Source organism: Lissotriton helveticus, chromosome 4_1 (genome assembly GCF_964261635.1).
Source record: "Lissotriton helveticus chromosome 4_1, aLisHel1.1, whole genome shotgun sequence".
NCBI lineage: Eukaryota > Metazoa > Chordata > Amphibia > Caudata > Salamandridae > Lissotriton > Lissotriton helveticus.
In genome coordinates, this window is record NC_136063.1 from 564,316,933 (window position 1) to 564,339,698 (window position 22,766).

Below are 22,766 nucleotides of genomic sequence, written 5' to 3' on the forward strand. Positions count from 1 at the left end.
TCACGATCAAGAACACAGGAAACATGGCGACATGCTGACGCCTGTCGTGGGAGCTCCCGGACAAGGCAGAGAAGAGAGGAGGCACGCAAACGCTGAAAACGCTGAAAACTACAAAGAAAAAGTCGGGTAAACCTGCACAGACTGTGTAATGCAGGACGTTCAGTAGCTTTGATGATTAATACCTTAAATACTTAAAATTACGGGACCGTGTTTCCAGGCATATAAGTGCATCAGGGGTGAGAGGATACAGAGCTTGGCGTCGGGCGGCCGCAGTGTAGAGGAAGACTAGAGCGGCGATTCTCACAGTTGGCTTCGGGGTCAGCGGTTGAAGTACGGCGAAAGAGGATGCTGAGGCATTGGTAGTGTTCACTAGAGGCAGCAGATGTAGCAGACATAGAAGATACTGCGGAGACAGCGTCAGAAAAGAAGCTAAGTCCGCTTTCGATTTGCAGAGTTTTAGACTGACTCCCCCATTGTGGCAAGCTGGAGGGGGTAAAGTGGTGGTACAACTACTGAAGGGGGGTTTGGATGTGCAGAGGTCGATGGAAGAGCTTTCTCCTATTGATTCAGAGGCTCCAGAGGCTGGTCACAACCTTAGTGGTGGTAAGGAGGGGGGGGGCTTTTGTGGGTATTGGGCAGAATATAGGAGTAGTGGCCAATTCTACTTTACTGTTCCCTCTAAGTGAGCAAGGTCTGGCAGTGCACCCAACAGAAAGTGAGCCAGCGCTGAAGGGCCGGGTGAGAAACTGGTACCAGCTGAGATCCCTCCCTGAAGGAAGAAAGAAAGGCAGAGGGGGAAGGGAGAGGCAAATTGGGAACCGCCACCCAAGGAAGCTACTGTCGTCGCTCCAGTCTCCCCTAAAAAGAAAGTCCTAAAGGGCTCTGGAAAGTCTCGGCGGTGTGGGCAAAAGAAGGTACAAGTTTTAGCAAAATCACCTCTGTCTCTGAAATCATATTTTAAAATTATGAAACACGCAAATTAAGGGAAAGAAAATCACGACGCAAACAACCCCTGCTCCACTCCCGGTGGAGAATAGGTTTTCTGCATTGGCTGGAGTGTCTTCTTCGGATGAAGGGCAACAGCTCGTGGAAGCAAGGGTTATAACTAATGGGAGTGCAGAGGCTGACACTGGGCTTGTGGTACTTGCTGGCCCAAACAGTACTGTTTTTAGCCCCAGTCCCATTCTTTCCACTAATCTCAATCTGGGAACCATTTCTAGTCCCCCCATCTTGGTGCATATAAGCCCAGAATCTTATCGCCGCAGATTTGTCCACTTAAACCTGGAGGAGGAAGGCCTGGGGTGTATAACTGACCAAAGAGGCGGAGGTAATGAGAATTCCAAAGAAAAATTGTTCTTGAACTTAAGGCAAGACCTTTTTGATAAATTTGAGATATCGGAGTCCACCCAAAGGGGGATACTGGATAAATGCGACACACTAGAAGAAAAATTAGATGATATAATGGCTTGTACTTGTACTTTGGAAGGGGAAGTAAAAACGTAGGCAGTAAATGTTCTGGAAAATTCAAAAGATATTGACTGGCTAAGGAAACAGAATAAAGGGTCACAAGACGATCTAGAGAGATTGGAAACCCAATCTCGTCACAATAATTTGAGGTTCCTACAAAGCCCAAAGGGGGCTGAAAAGGGGATGTCAAAATCTTGATCTGTGCCCCACTGAGAGAGATCATGCCTGATAGGTCTGATATTGATTGGGAGAGAGAAATTCAGAGGGCACATCGGGACCCTTTCAGGATAAATCCAGGGAGGATAACCCCAAGAAAAATGTTGATTAGTTTCGTGAATATCACTTCAAAAGAGTTGATATTATCAAAAGCATTAAAGGAGGGCTCCCTTACTCATGATGATTTTACATATCAGATAAGATCTGATATGTAAAATCGCAAGAGGACCGCCCAGCGGCAGTGGGAACTAGGTACTCGGATGAGTCCGCTCCGAGAAAAGGGAGCACAGGTGCAACTAAAATTCCCGGCTAAGTTACAAATTATGTGGGAGAATAAGATGCACAATATTAGCGACCCGAGGAGGTAGATGTATTCATACAACAGATGAACAAATAAAAAATAAATTAGATATACATGAGCTGCAGCATGTTTGATGAAAAATAACCTTAAAAGGTCAAGAAGTAGGTGTTTGTAGGGGGCTCGCATGCTTCTATTTTTTGTTTGTTTGCTTCTTTTTTTTTGTTGTTGTCTGCCTCCTCTTGCCCTTGGCCTTGTCCTTGGAGATGGGGCTCACAGAGGGCGGAGTGTATCACCCAAGAGGTAGAAGGGGGGTTTCCTGTGGGGGACTGGGTGTGGGAAACAGGGAGAATTTGTTTTTTTAAATGTACCTCATCAATGTAGGCTGCGATTTCCCCTTTTGTAAGAACTTGATGGGGCTGTCATCGCAGGGGGGTCAAAACTGACTCAGTTCAGGAAAATGAGCATAGATAAAGCTAAGATAATCAATATACTAACGTGGAACGTAAATGGCCTGAGATCTAGGAAAAAAGTGTCACAAGTAGCAGAATTTTGTAGGGATAGTGTAGCCCAAATAATACTACTACAAGAAACTCATCTAGAAAGGACGGAATTTAGGCAGTGTTTTACAAAATTTAGAAGGATACAGGAGGTGATGTGTTCGGATCAGAGTGGTAGTTCTAGGGTAGTTCATATAATTGTTAAAACTAACCATGATATAAGACTTCTTAAATATGTGTCAAATTGTTCAGGTAGGTGGTTAGTAGCTATACTTTTAGTACATGGTAGACACCTGGTAGGTGCCGTATATTATGGGCCAAACAATGCCAACCCAGAGTACCTGGAAAAATTGAAGTCTTGTCTACAGGAGACAACAGCTCCGATTGTTCTAGGCAGAGAGTTTAACTTGGTACCAAACAAGGGATTAGACAGGACGTCGAAAGCAAAATATAATAGTCCGCCGAAATCCTTTTCTAGACTTACAAGCATAATGAGGGAATTTAACTTAGTGGACATATGACGGATATTAAAGAAGGAAAAAAGAGAATTTACCTACTACAGTAAAAAATATAGACACCACTCTAGTATAGACTACTTTTTGGTCGATCAGGAGTTGTTTGGAGAGGTGAAGGAGGTAACTCATATTCTGGCAATAATATCAGATCACTCTGCGGTTGTACTATCTTTAAAGTATCACCTACCCGAGGAGTCTAGAAGGTGGACCTTGGATAGAGAAATCCTTTTAGACAAGAGGGTATTGAAGATTTAAGGGAAAAATCAGAGAGTTATTTTAGTATCAATAATGGGTCAGCAGAAGAGCATATAGTCTGGGACGCTTTTAAAGCGTATTTGAGGGGGCTCCTAACATCCAATATGATAGGGAAATATCGCTCTGAGAAGCAGGACAGGGAAAGGGCTATACAAGAAATTAAGAATAAAGAGGGTGTGCTACAATAGGCATCCATGGAGGATTCAAATAGTGTGGGGGCTTCAAATAAAGAGCTTGAAGGGCTACAAGCCGCATTTAGGGTAAAAATGGATAAAAAATATTTGGATTCGTGAAAGGCGTGCAAACTCCAACACTTTGCTTATGGTAAAAAGTGTGGCTCACTATTAGCCTGGAAAACTAAAGCAGATAGGGCCAGGAATACAATACGAGAATGTATTAGTGGCAAAACGGGAAACCTTCTGTATACTAATTTAGACATGTGCAAGGAGGCTTGTAGATATATGCAGGAGCTGTATAAAGAAGACATCACACCTAGTCTTTTTTTTTCTTTTTTTTAATTAATTTTTTCCACAGTAACTCAATGGACGAGTACATACATTGAAAAAGACTTCAAGCAGACACATAATCAGAAAACGTCCCACAGATTCCTAAGCCAATCTTTCGTTTCTTGACCCCTTTAACAGAATACAAACGGAACTCTGGCTGAAATAAATTATACATCTTTGCCCTCCATCGTTTGAAGGAGGGAGGTTCAACCTGTAGCCAATCAGTCGCAATGCATAATCGGGCAACAGTCATTGCAACAAACATAAAATATCTATATTTGTATAGGGGAGTACCCTTACCAACCTCAGGTCCAACACCCAAAAGCATCATCATAGGTGTTATAACAATTTGAACCCCTATTACTATAAATAAAAATTGCTCAATGTGTTGAATATCATTTGTCAACCACACGAGAAAAAAATATGCAACATATCTGCATTGTCCCCCCCCACACTGAAAACATTTCCCATCTTGCCCAGTCCCCCATTATCGCACGCGTGCCGGCGTGTAATATAAGTTAAAAAAAGTTTTAAAGCATTGTGCTTTCAAATTCGCAGACAGCATGGTCTCCCTGGATCTGATAATAGCTTCCTTTAAACTCACATTCTCAATGCCCAGGGTTGCAGCCCATTTAACATTGTGTTTATCTAGATCATCCTTTCTACAAGATAACAATAATTGATACATCATCCCAATGTTAACCTCGTTTTGAACCGCGATAACTACTGGACTAGTGTCTGATCTAACTTTTTTCTGGAAAATAAAATCTCTCAGCTGAAGGAACTTAAAAAATGGGTTTTTAGGCAAATTATACTGTCGGGATAATTCTTCATAGGACAACAGGGAACCATCCTTACAAAAAAAATCCCCAAGTTGGACAACGCCCTTGATCCTCCAGCCCACAGCAATAGTATCCCAAAAAATAGGAGGAAGAAGCTGTACAGCATTTGTTGGGGTATAACGAGATAATTTCTCATCTAAACAGATCTTTCGTATTCTTTTCCAAACATTTAAGGCTGATATCAAGACCTTAAACCTTGTATGCTTGTAGTAGCTGCCATCAATTTGTTTAAAGAAGCATTGACGTGCCTCAGGACCCAACAAGGTCTGAAAAATAGACGGGGCCTCCGCCATATTACCAACATCCTCTCCCGTTAATAAAATTAGCATTTTAAACAAAAAACAAGCATAAAAATAAAAGGCAAAATTCGGAATAGCAAGCCCCCCCCCATTCAATAGGTAAAGTCAAAAATCTCATGACTCGTCTGGGTTTACCCGGAGCCCAAAGGAACTTAGAGCAGATGGACCTTCAATGCTGCAATTGTGCCACAGAAATTACCAATGGAACAGCTCGAAAAACATACAACACCTTGGGTAAAATGTTAATCTTAATAATATTGCTTCTACCAATCAAAGTAAATTGCATTCTAGACCACTTATCTAATAAATCCTGAATGCTATATAGTAGCGTCATCCAATTGACGTTAACCAATTCATACAGAGATGATCTGATTCTGATACTCAGATACATCACTTCCTTTACTACACGAACATCATGCATGATCACCTGATCAGTAATTAAAACCTGTGGCTTTGTAATTTTTAATTTGTACCCTGATACTTGACCGAATGACACTGCCAGCCGCCCAATCTCTTGGAGCGCTAGAACAGGATCGGCAGTAGTTACTGCGATATCGTCTGCATATGCAAACACTGAGTAGGGTAGATTGTGTACCATGAAAGGCTTGATCAAAGAATTGTTCCTCAATTGATCTAGAAACGGGTTTATAAAGAGTGCAAACAGCAACGGGCAGCAGGGGCACCCCTGCCTTGTGCCCCGAGTGATGTTAACCATTTCGGAAAGTAAGCCCATTGATGCAATCCTGGCGACCGGTGAAGTGTACAATACTTGTAGGGCATTTATGAGCTGTGTACCAAAACTCATCCGTAACATAAATTCCCACAAGTAAGCCCACTCCACACAGTCAAACGCCTTTTCTGCGTCCAATAATATAAGGCATAGTTCCCGCTTTTCCGTCTGTACAATATCAAACAGCGTCACCACTTTATTGACATGTGATACTGTACTGCGTTCAGGAATAAAACCATGTTGATTCTGAGACACTAAAGAGCTAATAACTTGAGACAATCGATTAGCTAAGATCTTAGAATATATTTTGCTGTCGCAATTCGTTAATGAAATTGGCCTATAAGAGCCCACCAACTCAGGGTCTTTACCTTTTTCGCCAAAAACCACAATAGTGGCTTCTGCCCATGATTTAGGGGCGACTCCCTTCTGTGCAGCCCTGAATATGCGTAGCATATCATGTGTAAGTACACTGAAAAATGACATAAATTTCTGCCGGAAGTTTGTTGGGTCCAGCAGCTTTCCACAAAGCTAGTCCATTAACAGCGGTCCGTCTAACCTCTCCCTTCTACTAGTCTCAAGTTGTTGTACTATGGGCCAATCCATCCTATATAGATATACTGGAAGATAACTGTTGCGTATACAATTCTGAATAAAACTGATGGAAAATAGCTAAGATCCCTTTGGGGTCCTGACAGACTATTCCGGCATTATCCTTCATCCCAGCAATACGCCGCCCGGATTCTTTCATATGGAGGCGAAGCGCCAAACACCGGCCCACAGTTTCACCAAATTCATGAATTTGCTTTTTGTGGACCAGATATTTCCTGGCATTATCCACATTCCAGACTCTGTTAATTTTGGACCTCGCCAATTTCACAGCTTCCTCTAGTTCTTGTAAATTGCATACGCTTACAGTAACCCCCTGAATTAATTTATTTTCCACGTCTCTCAACTTTGCATATAGCTCCAACATCTCCTGCTTTCTCTTCCTACTCTGGTAACTAACAAAGCTTAATAACTCACCCCTGAGGCATGCCTTGAATGAATCCCATACTATAGCATGTTGCGCAGGATACCGATTAATAGAAAAAAATTCCTTAATCCACTCTGACATACGTCCCTGAAAATCTTCATTCAAACATCATTTCCGATCAAAAGAAAATATTTGGACCGGAGGTAAAAAAAAGCCGGAGCAGAAACCCCAAGAACGCACCAACTTTTGTTGGGAAAAGAATAATAAGCACATCCCGGATCTGCAGAATTTAAATGACCCCAGACATCCACTAGTCTATGATCTGTTACCAAGTTATACAAAGCTTTAAACACTTTTGGCTTGCGCCCCTTATAGTGCCGGGGCCCCTGCTTCAATTCTCCGATGGATAAAGATATATTAATATCCCCACAGATTATAAGGGGTGTCCCCTACATCGCTAACTCGGTATTAAGCTCTATTAGAGCTGAAGCGTCGTCTAAGTTGGAACCATATATATGATACAGAGGGTATATTTAATCTCCCCTATCAAACACTCCACGATGGCCCATCTCCCTACTTTATCAGCTAAGCTTCGACCCACAGTAACTAAGTTAGTTTTAGTGAGATTTGCTACCCCCCTAATCAATGATTGTTGTTGAGAAGCCACTACTAAAGAAACCCCAACGTTTCTAAGGTTGCCCGCTGTGACCAAGGTATAGGTGTCTCTTGGAGACACACCAAGTCAGGATAAATAATACGCAACTCTGCTGAAATTCTATTTCTTTTATGCCAATTGTTAAGACCACAAACATTAAGGGAGCAGATTTTTACCCCCTTAGACATCATAGTGGTAATTTAAAATTGTCCTACTAACCAAGGCATCAGCACATTTTGCTTGACGAACCAACCAAACATATCTAGCTTTATTAGCTCCTTGAGTTAGTGTGATTTTTTTTACCTCTTTTCCCCCACCCGGTGCCCCACCCCACCCCCTAACCCATTCCCATTCCCATCCCGGATCACCAGCCCTCCCCACCCACCCCCCCTGAACAAGGCTTTAGGACACAAGGTCCTGTGGGAAACATCCTTTACAACGCAACTGTTACAACGAAGTACATTTACGACGCAACCATTACAACGCAACTTTTACAACGACTTGCGCTGGGGGCGCTCTAGGATAGGGAATAGTTTTAATTTACTATCCAACACCTTCCCTACTATCCACGGGGACAGGAGTTGGAATAGTAAATTAAACTATTCACTATCCAGCGCAAGTCGTTGTAACGACTTGCGTTGTAAAACTTGCGTCGTCAAGGCATGCATTGTAATAGCATGCGTTGTAACGTCATACATCCGGTCCTGTAGATGCAGGTGATTGTACTCCCCCATGCCCCTACTCATGACTATATCCAAACGCAGTATTACACAATTTAGAAATAGCAACATCAATCAGCTGACCACACTTAAATTAGCGCTACATTGTGCTTTAACTAAAGTAAACAAGCCCCTTAAATTGATTTCAAAAACTCATTAGCGGAACTTTCGCTGGAAAAAAATGTGTGCGATCCTTAAAGATCACCTTCAATTTTGCTGGATTCAGCAAATATGCTTGTGCGCTTTTAGCCTGAAATCTAGAAATCAGCTCGCGAAGCTGCCATCTGAGTTCAACTGTTTGCCTGCAAAAATCTGGCTGTACGAAAAACTTGAAGTCCCCCCAGATCTTTTTTTGTTGGGCCTTGCTGAACGATACACATCCTCTTGTGCCAAAAAATGATTAAATACAAATAAAAGAGCTCTAGGGCGCTTTCCCTGCTGAGCATTACTAGGACTAGCCACAGCACGCCTGTAAAATGGAAAATGATGCGCTCTCTCAATTTCACAGTCCCAGTCCCACTTAGACAGTTCTGGGAAGGATTTAGTAAAGAGTTCAACAATATAACGCCGTGGATCCTGTCCTTCCTTCCAGTCAGGAATCTGGATCACCCTCAGATTGTTCCGACGAGCACGGTTTTCAATATCGGACATCTTCCATTGCAAATTGTCCTTGACTGATTGTATGGAAGCAGTTTTAGATTTTTGCTGAGCCAGTTCATCCTCCAGGTTGGAGATTCGTGCTTCGGCTTCTCTGACCCTAGAGACAAATTCGGACTGTGACTTTGACATTCGTCGAACAGAATTTTGAAGCTTCCTGCAAATATTCTGGACTCTCTGGCTCTTTTCGCGTGTTTCAGCCCGATGAGACATGATTGATTGATAGATAGGAGACAAAGAAATCTCTTCTTCAACTTACGGCTGTAAATGATCAGCAGGATACTCTACGCCTTTACCCTCATTTAATTCTAATTTTCTCCACAAGGTGTGAGATTGCTCTTCATTAAGACCCGCAGCGTCCTCGAGGAATGAGCTAGGTGTTCACTACCCTCATTAACGCTCATCCGCATTGCATACTGCACTTCTAAGTCATCACCTGATGAGTTGGATTGATCCGACAGTGGAAAAACGTCACCAAACTCTGTATAAGGCATCAACATTTGGTCATCAGATGAGTCATGTAAAAAACCACCTGAACATTCAGATATCTCAGCTACGATGGCTGTAGCCCTCAACCCCTCCACTTCTATGCTGGCACCTTCTCCCCCTATAGTGTCTCCACCTAGGTTTATTTCACCATTTCCTAGCCCAGTCCCAACAATCACACCGCCAGGGGGATCAGTACTTTGCACAGAGGGTGCACAAATCTCAATTGTGGAATCTGGATTTAAATTCAATTGTGTAGAGTCCTTGGCAATGAGGGGAGGCACTTTACCTTTGTGCTTTTCCTTATTTGCGGAGAAGATTGCTGGTATTTTCTTCTCTGCTCCATCTTTGTTTTTAGCAGTAGCAGATTCCAAAACGGCACCAACATTCTTCCCAGTTTTCCTAAAAGCTTCTCCACTAATATCTCTTGCCTCCAAGTCGACACTAATGCCATCTGTATTCACCATATCTGTATCTGGTGCCTGGGGCCTTCCGCGTGTTCCCTTAGGTGGCATTTTAATAATCTTCTTCAACGTTGTCGGCGCTTTGCATCAGAGTGCAGAGTCTCCCTGCTACGGGCTGCCACAAGATGCCAGCAGCCACCGGTAAGCCACTGCGTACCAAACGCTGTCTTCAGGCTTTCCCAAACTTTCGTTCTCTCTCGTACGAGGGAACACAGGCTGCAGGCAAAGTGAATCAGCTAACAACCGTTGGAGTCTGTCGGTCAACTGACATGCCCCGAGTGCGGAGCGCCGGGTGCCGAGCTCCACTATCTGAGGTCCAGTCACGGAACGCCGAAGTGCTGAACTCCTTGCACAGTCACGGAACGCCGAAATGCCAAACTCCTTGCACAGTAACGGAATGCCAAAATGCCGAACTCCTTGCACAGCTTCTGCTAGTCAACTCGATCCGCAGCGGAGCAAGCCCAGTTTCCAGTCGTCACCAAGCCGCTTGAAAGTTCAAGGAGGCCGCCAAGAGTAACTGAACAACAATGTAGCAGGTTACTAAAAAGTAGCCATGAGAGGAAGCAAAGAACGATCCACCTATGCGTCCGCAACAGGCAACATCTTGCCTCTAACTGCCGGTTTGTCGATATCACACCTAGTCAAGAGGAAATAAAGGAGTTGCTCAGGTTAACAACCCTCCCTCAGCTATCTTCTGAGCAAATGAGGATTCTAGAAGGAAAGATTAAGGAGGGGAGATAAGGGCCCAGTGCAGAAAAATGGCTAAGAGAAAGGCAGCTGGACCGGACGCCCTCCCTGTAGAAGTATTTCTTTGCATTATGGATATTATAACCCCGTCCTTCAGATTTTATTTAACAAGGTATATGTGGGTGGTTAAAGGGTCGCTAAATCCCGAAGCTACAGTTACTATGATCCAGAAACCTAATAAGGATCCACGAAAGATAGACTCATACAGGCCGATTTCGCTGTTAAACACAGACTATAAAGATCCTTTCTGGGATTATTGCAGCTCGATTGGTTAGAGTAATAGATGAGGTTATTCACCCCAACCAAGGGGCTTTTATTCCTGGGAGGCAACTGAATGAGTTGACATTTCAGTTGTTGGGAGCTATTGACTTAGCTGAGGCTCGGACACTGCCTCTGACTATAGTGGCAGTGGACGCAGCCAAGGCCTTTGACCAGGTACATTGACCCTATTTATGGGAGGCCATGCGAAGTTTTGGCTTCCCAACAAATATGGTATTGGCGATTCATACCTTATATCATGGACCTAAAGCCAGAGTCCTAATTAATGGGAGGCTGTCACAATGGTTTGAAATTTTCAGAGGCACAAGACAGGGTTGTCTCCTCTCCCCACTTCTTTTTGATATATATATTGAGCCTCTAGCAAATCTGATTAGGTCTGACATGGCTATTACCCCTTTTAAATTCAACACTTATGAAGTTAAGTTAGGGCTCTATGCGGATGACTTGTTGGTCTATTGAAGTAATCCGCAGGAGGCAATCCCCAATCTGATGAGGAAGGCTGAGGTTTTTGGTCACATTTCAGGGTACAAAGTGAACCCGGGGAAAACAGAGATTATGGAATGGAACTAGAGGGTGGTAACTTGTGGGGCGAAGAATCAAATAAGATATCTAGGAGTTCAAATATCCCAGAAGATGGAAGATATTATAAAAGTAACTTAGAAGAAAGTTAGTCATGATGTAATAGGTTTACTTTCTAACTGGGCGAATTTACACCTTAACATCTATGGTAGGGTCAAACTTATAAAAATGATTAACCCGCCTAACGTGACATTTTTGTTTAATTCCATCCCATTGACGTTTCAAAAGAAAGACATAGCAACACTCCAGGAGAGAAATGGAACTTTAGTAAACAAAGAAAAGGCTTAGTCAGCACACCGAGTTGTGGTCATCAATATGTCAATTCTAGACAGTACTAGATCTCCATTAAGGAAAAAGAATCAAGACTATTCAATGAGGATGCCAAGGTCAGATAAGAAAAATGTCCAATTCTTGTCTTTTGTGCGTATATTAAGATCCAAAACAACAGTATTCTTCAGATTCTCTATTCGGCAGTTCATGTAAAAAGGCAAACAATTTCTCAGCTCACACCCCCGACACGTGTTTCGTCTCTTTTTAAGACTTTTTCAAGGCAGGTATTGTTAAAGAATCTTTCCGTAGAGTGCCGCGGGTCAAACTATCTGTTGAAGCGACAGTCCACAGTCCTATGATGATATGCCCCTCAACCTAGGCCGTTTGTGACTTAATAATCACAAAGGATGCCTCTCAAAACAGAAGAACAGGAAAACGAGGATTTCCTCAAGAAAGATGGTTTCTTCTAATGTTCGTTAATACTGATGTATAGTGTAATGACACGGTATAGTCAATAACAGCAACGTTTTCTTCCAAAAAAGTAGATTATTCTAGTACATAAATAGCATTGAAGTATCTAGGAAACGAACCGCGTCATATCACTGCATCAAGCTTATTGTGTACCCTCTTCAAATGTTATAAGCAATGCTGTCCTCGTAGGGGTAGGTGTTTGTAGCAAGTATAAAGAATTTAACCGTGTAGTCACACGGTTAGGTCAATAGGGACCCCACTATTTTCGTACTGTATGGGTGGTACTTTAAGTACTGACAGACCCTGATAAGTCTTAATAAGAACGCGTGGCCCCCGGGACGAGATGACAGCCGTATAGCTATTTGCTTTTTTACATGAACTGTTGAATAAAGAATCTGAAGAATACTGTTGTTTTAGATCTTAATATACGCACAAAAGACAAGAATTGGACATTTCTCTTATCTGACCTTGGCATCCTCATTGAATAGTCTTGATTCTTTTTCCTTAATGGAGATCTAGTACTGTCTAGAATTGACATATTGATGACCACAATTTGGTGTGCTGACTAAGCCTTTTCTTTGTTTAGTATGGTATGCATCTTGTGTGCTAGGTAACACTTCTGGTGGTAAGTGTGTATCAGGCTATTAAAGCACCCGTTTCTTTTTGGTCAATACATACGATAAATATATTTAAGTCACGTATTACATAGAAGTTAGAGAATTGTTACTGAATGTGCGGACGCTTCTCCTTTTTAGGGGAACACTACCACTAACTATTTTGCAACTAGAGAAAAGGAACTTTATCTGGACATCCAAAGGTCCGAGGATTTCCTGTAAAAACTACGTAGGACATTGGACAATGGAGGCTTGGCATTACCAGATATTCTTGTATATTGCTATGCTTTCCAATTCAAGAATATCCGCATGTTGGCCAATAAAGTAGACAATTCTTTGTTAGGCACACTCTTCGAGGCATTATTATCTAACGTACCGGATGGTCTAATTGGTTCTCTTTTTAAGTACGGAGACCCAAAACATTTTTTAAAAGTGCGGCTTAAGATTTTAAAGTCTGCCCTGAAAACATGGATGTGCGTTCGAAAAGCATTAAGAATCTCATATTTTTCACCCTGGGCACCAATTTGGGACTCTCCCGGCACGCCTGAGTGTTTAAGGGACCAACTGAGTCAACCTTTGATAAGTGGTGTTTTTTTTCCCAGGGCAGACATTAAGGTTGGCAATAACCTGATGAGCTGGGAAGCTTTGAGCAATTGTACCAATGGCTCATTGACTAGGTTCAAATATTATCAACTCATTGCCTGGTGGGCAAGAAAAGATTGGGCAGAGACGGAAGATGATAACTCCGATCAAGTAATGAGAACCGGACAGTTGCCTAAGGAAATATCATATTGGTACTGGGCTTTTGTGGAGTGAGACGGAAATATTGAAACTGAAATCCACAAATTGTGGGATAAAGAATTTGATACTCGAGACTTGATGCAAATGTGGAGTAAATCTTATGTTACATTGTATAAAGTAGTAAAGCCTGCACCATTAAAATGAAATCATTTGTTTAGTACTTAACGGGCATATTGGTCCCCTAAAAAGCTCTCGCAGGCTATTGGTAAGGTATATACATGTCCCAGGTGTGCGCAGATGGAGGCTTACAATATACATATGTTTATGTCATGTTTAAAAGTTGTTTCCTTTTGGAATGAGATTAATGCTTTTCCTAGAAAAAATAATTGGAACGCAACTAAAAGTAACAACTAGTCTAATTTTTTGGGGATCTAGTTTGGAACAAGAAATGCAAATTTATGCTGTAGAATCCAATTTTTTGTTTTATGTTGTTGTGCTCACACGATGGGAAATTTATAAATTATGGAAATCTGGGTATTCTCTGATGATTTTTTCTGAATACCTGAAGAGTGTTAATTTTGTCCCTGAATAGGACATGGCGAGTGACCAAAAAAGCAGAGAGAGAGTTTGGGCTCCGTTGATAAAGTGGAGAGAAAAAGAAACATGAGTCCGATGATTATGCCATCAACTCTGTTGGCCACTGTATCTCCTTATCTTCCAGGGTCGGTCTAGTGAGTGCGGAGATGGAATTGGATACAGCTGTATACTTGTGAGTACATATGCAAGGGTCTGGTTCTATGGTCTCTGGTCAGGTCTTCAACTACAATACAAATGAGGACATATTTTAGTAAAGAAAAAAAAAAGAACACAGTCTTGTGAATGACAGGGCCCACAAGGGAGCTACAAACAGTGGCATTAATGAAAAGATGAGTGAAGATTCATGGAACAAAATAACAAAAGGACAAAAAGAAAAAAAACTTTGAAGGATGATAAAAAAAGTGAATATATGAAGGAGAAAACAAGCTTCAAATATAATGAATGTTTTTAATCCCTATAATTATGTACGTATTTGCACATTATCACATTGCGCTTGAGTGTTTTGAATGGAATTGTTGTGCACAATTGCACTTTGCACTTTATTTCCCTTAAAATAAGAAAGGACATTTACCATAATGCAGTGCGAAATAGAAAGTGAGGGCATTGACTTGGGAAATATATGAGGTTATGGGTTAAATGCATTGCAACCCATGATCAATATATCAAAACAAAACCCTTTCAGGCATAGAGTGAAAAGAAGGAGAGAACTCTGGGTAGTTCTCAAGTTTAGATGGAAAGCAGCTCCTGTTAGAGCACTCTCAACAGTTAATACCAACAAGAGAGAAAGGGCATGAGTTGACACTCCTGTACCCCAAACGGTTTCTTAATTAACAACAAAGGAGTGACTGAAGTGAAAAAGAAAAATAGTGCTATCAAAATAGAATGGTGTGGTCTAATTATCTCCCTCTGTACTGTAAATGTGATCAAAACTCACACAAATGCATGTACAAAGTGATGACTCTCTATCTCCCTGTGAAAACCCAACAGGCTCTCCTCTAAAGATGAAACCTAACGGGTGTGGTAATCACCCAGCACTAAAAGGGGAAGAATAAATCCTTGCTTTTTGAAGGACCCTCACTCACCACTAGTTGGTGACATGCTTCATCATTGGGTCCCCGCTGGGGTGACCGAATGCCCCCCCAGCGTGCTACAACGCCTGATTACAGCGGAGCAGGATGTGGTGAGTGTAACAGTGCCCAAATAAGAAAGTGACTATAATGAGTGTACAAGTGTGTTAAAAAATGCAGAGGTTGTACCTTTACAAGAATCTTTAATAATGGCCAACCTGCATTGGTTAAAAACAATGTGAACGGACTACACAAGGTTCTGAGTTAAGGAACCGGAGTTCTGGTAAATATCAAAAATTGGTCAACATGTTTCTGCTGCTTTGATTGCAATTTGCTCAGCATTCGTCAGGACCTACCAAAATGTCCTCTGGTGGTGTGCGCGCGCTAAGGCGTACCCTCCCGAGAGGCTCTAAGTGTAAAAAATATATCATAAGTGAAAATACACCGGACAGTCTCCGTAGTATACCACTGCAATTTGCAGGGTTAATCCACAAACCTGTGAGGAGAAAGAGACAAACAAAAACACATAAGAGAACCTACAAATTAAGTTCTATAATCAAATGCCTTAGTTATTAGTGGTGGTCTTTTACAATTCAGAAAAATAGCGAAATGCATGCTTGACGTATATCCAACTAATAGGTGGTGCTTGCCCTAATTACGGGGTATTGCACCAAAGCCAGCCTAATTTAACCGGCCATCAAGGTGAACAGGCATCACGTATTAGCACTATAGCTAAATTCGTAATGAATTCTTTTCAGCATTGAGCTATTCACTTTGTGACTACCTTTCAATGGAGTTTATGCAATGTTTATAGATTTTCGTCATGCGAATGATATGAGGATCAAACAATGGAGAAGACAGGAAACTCTCCTTTTAAATAGATGAGATGTACGGTGGAATAGCAACTTTCGTGAAAGCTGACAAACTCACTTCGCAAGAGGCATGAACTCGCCCCTTCGGTCAGGACAGCGCGGGTTCCCTTCATGCGGTGTCTATCTGTTGACAAAGGGGGGCAAGTACAATGAACAGGCGAGGGGTGGTAGAATACCCGTACTACTAATGAAAAAAAGGGTCAAAGAAGGCTTACTTCGGCACTCGCTGCTCCCCGCGGTATACCTGCTCTCTCGGCTGCTGTCCTCCGGAAATGCCGGAGTGAGGGTAGAATCGGCTTTAAATGTTGTGATGCCATGAGTGGCGAAAAAGCATCACTTGGGTGAGGTGACATCACATAACCACCACCCCGCCCTGTGCCTTAAAGCAGTATTAGCAGGAAGATGGTTACCGAGCAGGGGTTCGATTCCCAGTACAGTCTCGAAGAAAAATAATCAAATAATAAAAATAGAAGCCTAACAGAGGGAATTAAATTACAACACCCGCTATAGATGTATTAGGGGGAATAAACATTGATCTCATTTATTCCGCAGGATCAGAAACAATCAAGAGACACCCGGGGCCACCTGCAATAACGCACACATAAGGCGTGAGACATCCATAAACAAAGGACGTGAGCCATCCTGTCCGAGGGAAAATTGGAACGGCCCCGTGTGATGTGACAACAAATTAAGATTAAAATGCAGACACTGGTCTCACCTCAAGGTCTTAAATCAGTGAGGGAGCAAACAATTCAAAAAATACAAAAAAGGGGGACTCAAGAGACTCCATATACATGGACCTGTGTGGATACTGAAGAGCAGTGTATTGGAATATATGCACCACCCAAAGTCATGTGGTGTCAAGAAAAATGCTGTAAGTCTGAATGTATCTATCTTCTTAGCACACTGCCCCACGGTATGTCATCATTGAGACCAGTTTTATTTGTGCCAAGCCGATACACCCAACGTTGTTCCTTTTCGAACAACGTGGCCTCCGAACTGCTTTCCAGATGCTCCAATACTATCCACTGCAGATCATTTGGTGTATGATTCAGTTGTAAAAAGTGGGATGTCAATTTTGTTGTTGCTTTTTTACAACGTATATTACTGCGATGTTCGCATATCCTGATTTTGATACGTCTAGATGTCATACCCACATACTGTAGATTACATCTGCAGGTTATCAGGTACACCACATTGGTGGTATTGCAATTTGTGTGGCTCTGCTGCTCCCATCGTGTGCCATCTGTCAGATCCAAGAATTTTGTGTTGGAAGTGAGGTGGCAAACGTTGCAATTCCCACATGGGTAGTGTCCTGTGACTGGTGGTAAACCCCAGGCATTGAAAACACTCGGTGCAAGGTTGTTAGTTTTTGCTTCCCTTGGTCGTGTGTGGACCAAGGAGTCTTTGAGACTTGTAGCCCTTTTGTACGAAAAAAAGAGGCTTCTTCCAGTGTGTCTTGTTGCTGGTGATAATTCTCCAGTTCTAGGCGGTGCATTTTCTCACTGCATTTGACAGTGAGTTAAAAGTTGTCACACATGTTAGGGGGATCTCATCACTTGCTGTTTGGCAGTTATCTTCCAACAAAGCATCCCTTTGTTGATTTCTGGCCCTCTTTTGGCTCTTGTTTATTATCCCCTTAGGGTACCCTCTATTTTTCAACTTGGCAGTCAGTGCATTGGCTTGTTGTTTATAGTCGGAAAGGTTGCTACAATTCCGACGTATCCTAAGATACTGCCCATACGGGAGATTCTCCCGTAGGGCCCGGGGGAGGTAGCAGGTGAAGTGTAGCAAATTGTTCTTTCCAGTTGATTTGTAGAAAGTCATGGTCTCAAGGTGGTTACCTTCCCTGCTGATACTGACATCCAGAAAAGTTAATTTCTCAACGGAGTGTTCCTGGGTGAATCTAAGATGGTTGTCGCACGTGTTGACCCACGTGAAAAAGTCAAGTAGTATGGTCTCCTCACCTTGCCAAATCATGAACACGTCATCTATATAGCGTTGCCACAAGACGATATTAGTGCTATATGGGTTAGTGGGGCTCAGGATGTATTTAGACTCAAAGTCAAAAACATAGAGACCCGCCACCGACGGGGCAAAAGTACTACCCATCGAAGTCCCTGTTGCTTGCAGGTAGATCTTCCCATCGTGTTCAAAAGTTTTTCGTTTCAAGGCAAGGGTGGCACAATCTACTATGAAGGCACGAGTAGTATTAAAATTCCATGGTATTCTGTCCAGTGCTTCCTTCACCACCTTAATGGTCTCATCCTGCGGAATGCAGGTATATAAGCTCTCGATGTCCATCGAGACAAGGAAACAAGGATCATTAGGTAAGGTGATCGTCCTGAGCATAGAGAGGAAACTCTTCGTGTCCTTAAGATAAGTGCTGGTAGACTGAATAATAGGTCTTAGAAAAAAATCACAATATTTTGAGAGGGGCTCAAGAAGTGAACCCAGTCCGGAGACGATAGGTCTCCCGGGGGGAGGTAACACATTCTTGTGAGTTTTCGGTAATACATGAAAAAAGTACGGAACTCGTCCCTCCGATGTTGTCAGAAAATCTGCCTCCTTCTTTGTGATCCAACCATCTCTCTCTGCCGTTGACACAAGTTCGCAAATTTCATCTCTTAAATCGTCTGTTGGATCCACCTCTAGAGGGATGTAGTAGGTGGCATTGCTCAATAAACGTTGACACTCAAAATCATAATCTCTTTTGTTGAGAATCACGATGCCACCCCCTTTATCCGCACTTTTTATAATGATGTCCTTGTTCTTTTTCAAGGATTGAATGGCCTTAAATTCATCTGCGGTTAAGTTCTTAAAAGGGGTGGGTTCTTGCAATTGCTCCACTTCCTTAAACACAGCCTGTTCAAAGGCCAGGATTTCCGGTGTGACTGTGTGTGCAAAAAAAAGGAGATAACTCTGGGTAGTTCTCAAGTTTAAGAGGAAAGCAGCTCCTGTTAGAGCACTCTCAACACCAGCGACACTCTAGATTTGCTCACCTCAAATGTCTGTTTTTTTATCAAAGCCTTTAGGCATAGGATTAGCAAAGTGCCATCCACGCCGAGATAGAAAAGGGCAATGTCTTTTGCCATTTCTACAGCAAAGTCTTTAAGCATAGGACTAGCACAGTGCTCTCCAGTTCTCTCCTTCTTATTTGCATAATTTATGCGCCATTCTATGCCTGAAAGTGTTTTGTTTTGACTTATACTGGGTGCTCCCTTGTGTCTGGACAAAGCTACACCGAGGTGTGGCGCCGCGGCCAGGGCGACTGACGCTGGAATCTGGGGACCACGGTTCGATCCCCGGCTCAGGCGGCAGGTTAGCCCAGCACCATGTGACTCTGGGCAATAGCTCGCTTAATCTACCCGACGTCCCCCAGCGCCTAGAGACCCTTACGGGTGATTGTGCGCTTTACAAATGTGGACTTTACTCTCTGAAGAGCTCTAATTAGGGCGAAACACTGTGTCAGGGGTTGCTTTTACTCATTTCAGGTTGGCTTGAGTTGGTATTTTACCAATTCAAAGCTGTAATACTTTGCCTGGGGTGATTAATGGCTTTTGTCATTTTACAGCTCCGCAATGATGGCACTTTGCTAATCCTATGCTTAAAGACTTTGATAGAAAAACAGACATTTGAGGTGAGCAAATCTAGAGTGTCGCTGGTGTTGAGAGTGCTCTAACAGGAGCTGCTTTCCTCCTAAACTTGAGAACTACCCAGAATTCTCTCCTTTTTTTGCATATATATATATATATATATTCACTGAAAAAACCATAGGTTATAGACCATATATAGTTAGGAATTAGCATTTACAAAACCTTGAAAATTCACTGAAAAAACCATAGGTTATAGACCATATATCGTTAGGAATTAGCATTTACAAAACCTTATTTTACTCACACAAAGCCATTGAAATTCCATATACAGTTAGTTGCACTAACTATATATCGCGCACCCGCAATCCACTGCTGATGATGTCACATATTACATCATTCATGACATGGTCAGTGACATCACTGATGACATCACTGATGACATCTCAAATGACATCACTGATGACATCACTGATGACATCATCCAGTGACTGTGTGTTTCTGTAAAGTTTAAATATGTTTTACATATTGAAGAATGAGTAGATGTATAAGTGTCTGGATGAAGCATTTAGTAGGTGGGTGACTGACTGTATGAGTGAGTGATTAAATGTGTCTCACTGAGTGCATGGGTTAGTGACTAAACTGTCTTAATTTGTGCATTATTATGTCTGTTGTTCTGTAAACTGCTGCATGTGTTGATCAGTAGCTATATGAGTAACTATATGGGTTATTAATTGATTGTCCAAGTATTTGTATGGGAGACTGAGTGTATGTGTGGCTGGCTGGGAGATGTGTGACTCTGTGCAGATCAATGTGTACTTGTATCAATGATTGTATAAGAGAGTAAGTATGTGTTAGTATATGTTTGAAAATGTAAGGTACTCTATGTTTAACTGTATAGATTAGAAAATGGAAGTGTGATTGATTCTTTACAGGACTGACTAGGTGTGTGAGTAACTCCATGGATGAGTGGCAGAGTGTGAGTGTCTGTATAGGTGTATGAGTGCATATGATAGTGTTGTAAAGATGAGTGATTGTATGTATGAATGATTGTATGGGTGAATGAGTGAATGTGTGTGTAGAAGTAGGAATCAGTGAGTGTGTATGTAGTAACTAGTATTGGTGTGTCAATGGTTTCAAAAATTATACTCTGTATTTAACACTGGGTGTAACAGAGGTTATATCAAAGTGTGAGGAGATGCATTGTATTGTCACATTAATGATATCATCATTGATGTGACCATTGATGTCAAATGAGATATCATCAGTGATGTCATCAGTGATGTCATTTGAGATGTCATCAGTGATGTCATCAGTGATGTCACTGACCATGTCATGAATGATGTAATATGTGACATCATCAGCAGTGGATTGCGGGTGCGCGATATATAGTTAGTGCAACTAACTATATATGGAATTTCAATGGTTTTGTGTGAGTAAAATAAGGTTTTGTAAATGCTAATTCCTAACGATATATGATCTATAACCTATGGTTTTTTCAGTGAATTTTCAAGGTTTTGTAAATGCTAATTCCTAACTATATATGGTCTATAACCTATGGTTTTTTCAGTGAATTTCAATGTTTTTTTAATAGCAAATATCATAAGCTGTCGAATGTCAAGTACGTGGTAAGTAAAAACATTTTCGTGTTTATGCACACTGATCTGCTTTGAATGCTGCCCCCCACCCCTCATTTCTATTAGGAGTACTCTCTCTTTGCAGATAGTGAAGGGTAGTTAACGCAGGCCTTTGCCCACGTTGTAATCCGTCGTGCCTGCTTCTCTCTCCATTTGATTGATTGTTCTCTTTGGTTCATTCTCTATTTACAAACAAGCACAGAGTCGCAATACTCTGTTTAGTCTTTGCAGATAGTGAAAAATCGTGTAAAAAAACAAAAGGAATCGAGCAAAATCAGTAGGCCACTAATGGGATCTCTTTTTGACCTCGCTAAAATAGAAACATTAAGAACAACCTGTTGAAAATAGCAATGTGTATGTACATAAGCGGCGTCCATTTGTGTTCACAGTACCCCTTGTTGATTGTTTGAATCGAGCATTGAATTGTTCGAAGTTGGTTCTCTTAAGGATCTTCTCTGCCCGCAAACGAGGAAGAATAGGAACATTCTCTCTCCCTTTGCAGATAGTGAAGGGTAGGTAACGCAAACCTTTAACACGTCGTGCCTATTTCGTTCCTCATTGATTGATTGTTTGCCCAAACATTGACTGTTTGGGAATTGGTTCTTTTTGGAGGTATTCCCTGTTTGCAAATATACGTAGGAAAATCTTTGCAAGTAGTGAAAGGGTAGGTAATGCGGACCTTTCTCCCCCGTTGTAATCTGTCATGCCTATCTACTCCCCACTGATTGATGCACCTGTTTCACCCGGACCATTTACTAGAGATACGTCATCTGGCCCGACCAGAGAGCACCCCTAGTGAAAAGGACATATGCAATAATAACGAAGTTATCACTGTATCCTGTTAACAGAAACTTTAGCATGAAACAACCTGGAAAGAAAGGAATAGGAAAACGAAAATCAGTAGGCCACTGATGAACTTTTTATTAAATAACAAACAAAGAAACGATAACAATACGTAATGATAAAACCTATTATTGTCCTAGAAACAAGAAACGTTAGAAGTAAGCCTGTAATAAGAAACCTGAAAACATCGCCCCTCACTGCCCCAAAACCTGTCTGTCCCACCGCCTGCCACGGCCAAATAACGGCAAACTGGGAAAGATAGAAGTCAGCAGACATCCGCCCCATTCTAGAAACTTCCAAAGGGCAACAGGTTTTCGGCTACGCCCAGCCGGAAGCAACACATATAAGACGGGTCCTGCTGCCACGCCTCGGCCAGGAGATCATCACGTAGGGTGTAGCCGGAGGAGAGGCCGAGGCCAGCGGGACCCGGCCAGGGGGATTGACAACGCTGGAGAGTTGCAGGGGGGGGAATGTCCGTGTCCTCGACCCTCCCCTCTCTCTCCCAGTCCGGCCGCGGTGGCCCTTGACAGTTGCAGGTAGTCCCGCCACATTCTCTACCGGTCCGGCCACCAACGGCCGGGGCCGATGGGATCCGGCTGCAGCCGATAAACCAAGGAACCCGTTCATGGGGCCAGAGCAAGGGGCGTCCGGCCGACATCCACCGGAAGCCCGGCCCGAAGACGGACGGGACATTTCTTCTTTCTTCAATAATGGCTTTGACAACACTGGGGGGGATGTCTTGCACATGCCTCCGACCCCCCCCCCCTCGTCCTCATCGCCTGGTCCGGCCATAACAAATCTCAAGCGAGACGCCGTGGGGTGCACTGGGAGGGAGAGACGGTGCGAACAGGCCTCTCCCGCCTCCCCAGTGGAG

The 22,766-nt window shown here is 42.5% G+C and overlaps 1 protein-coding gene across 2 annotated transcripts in view; it reads right to left on the reverse strand.

Annotated features, from left to right (window-relative positions):
• The window catches only part of XKR9 (XK related 9), a 335,451-nt gene that overhangs the window by 20,373 nt on the left and 292,312 nt on the right, over window positions 1–22,766 (reverse strand). The window lies entirely within an intron of this gene.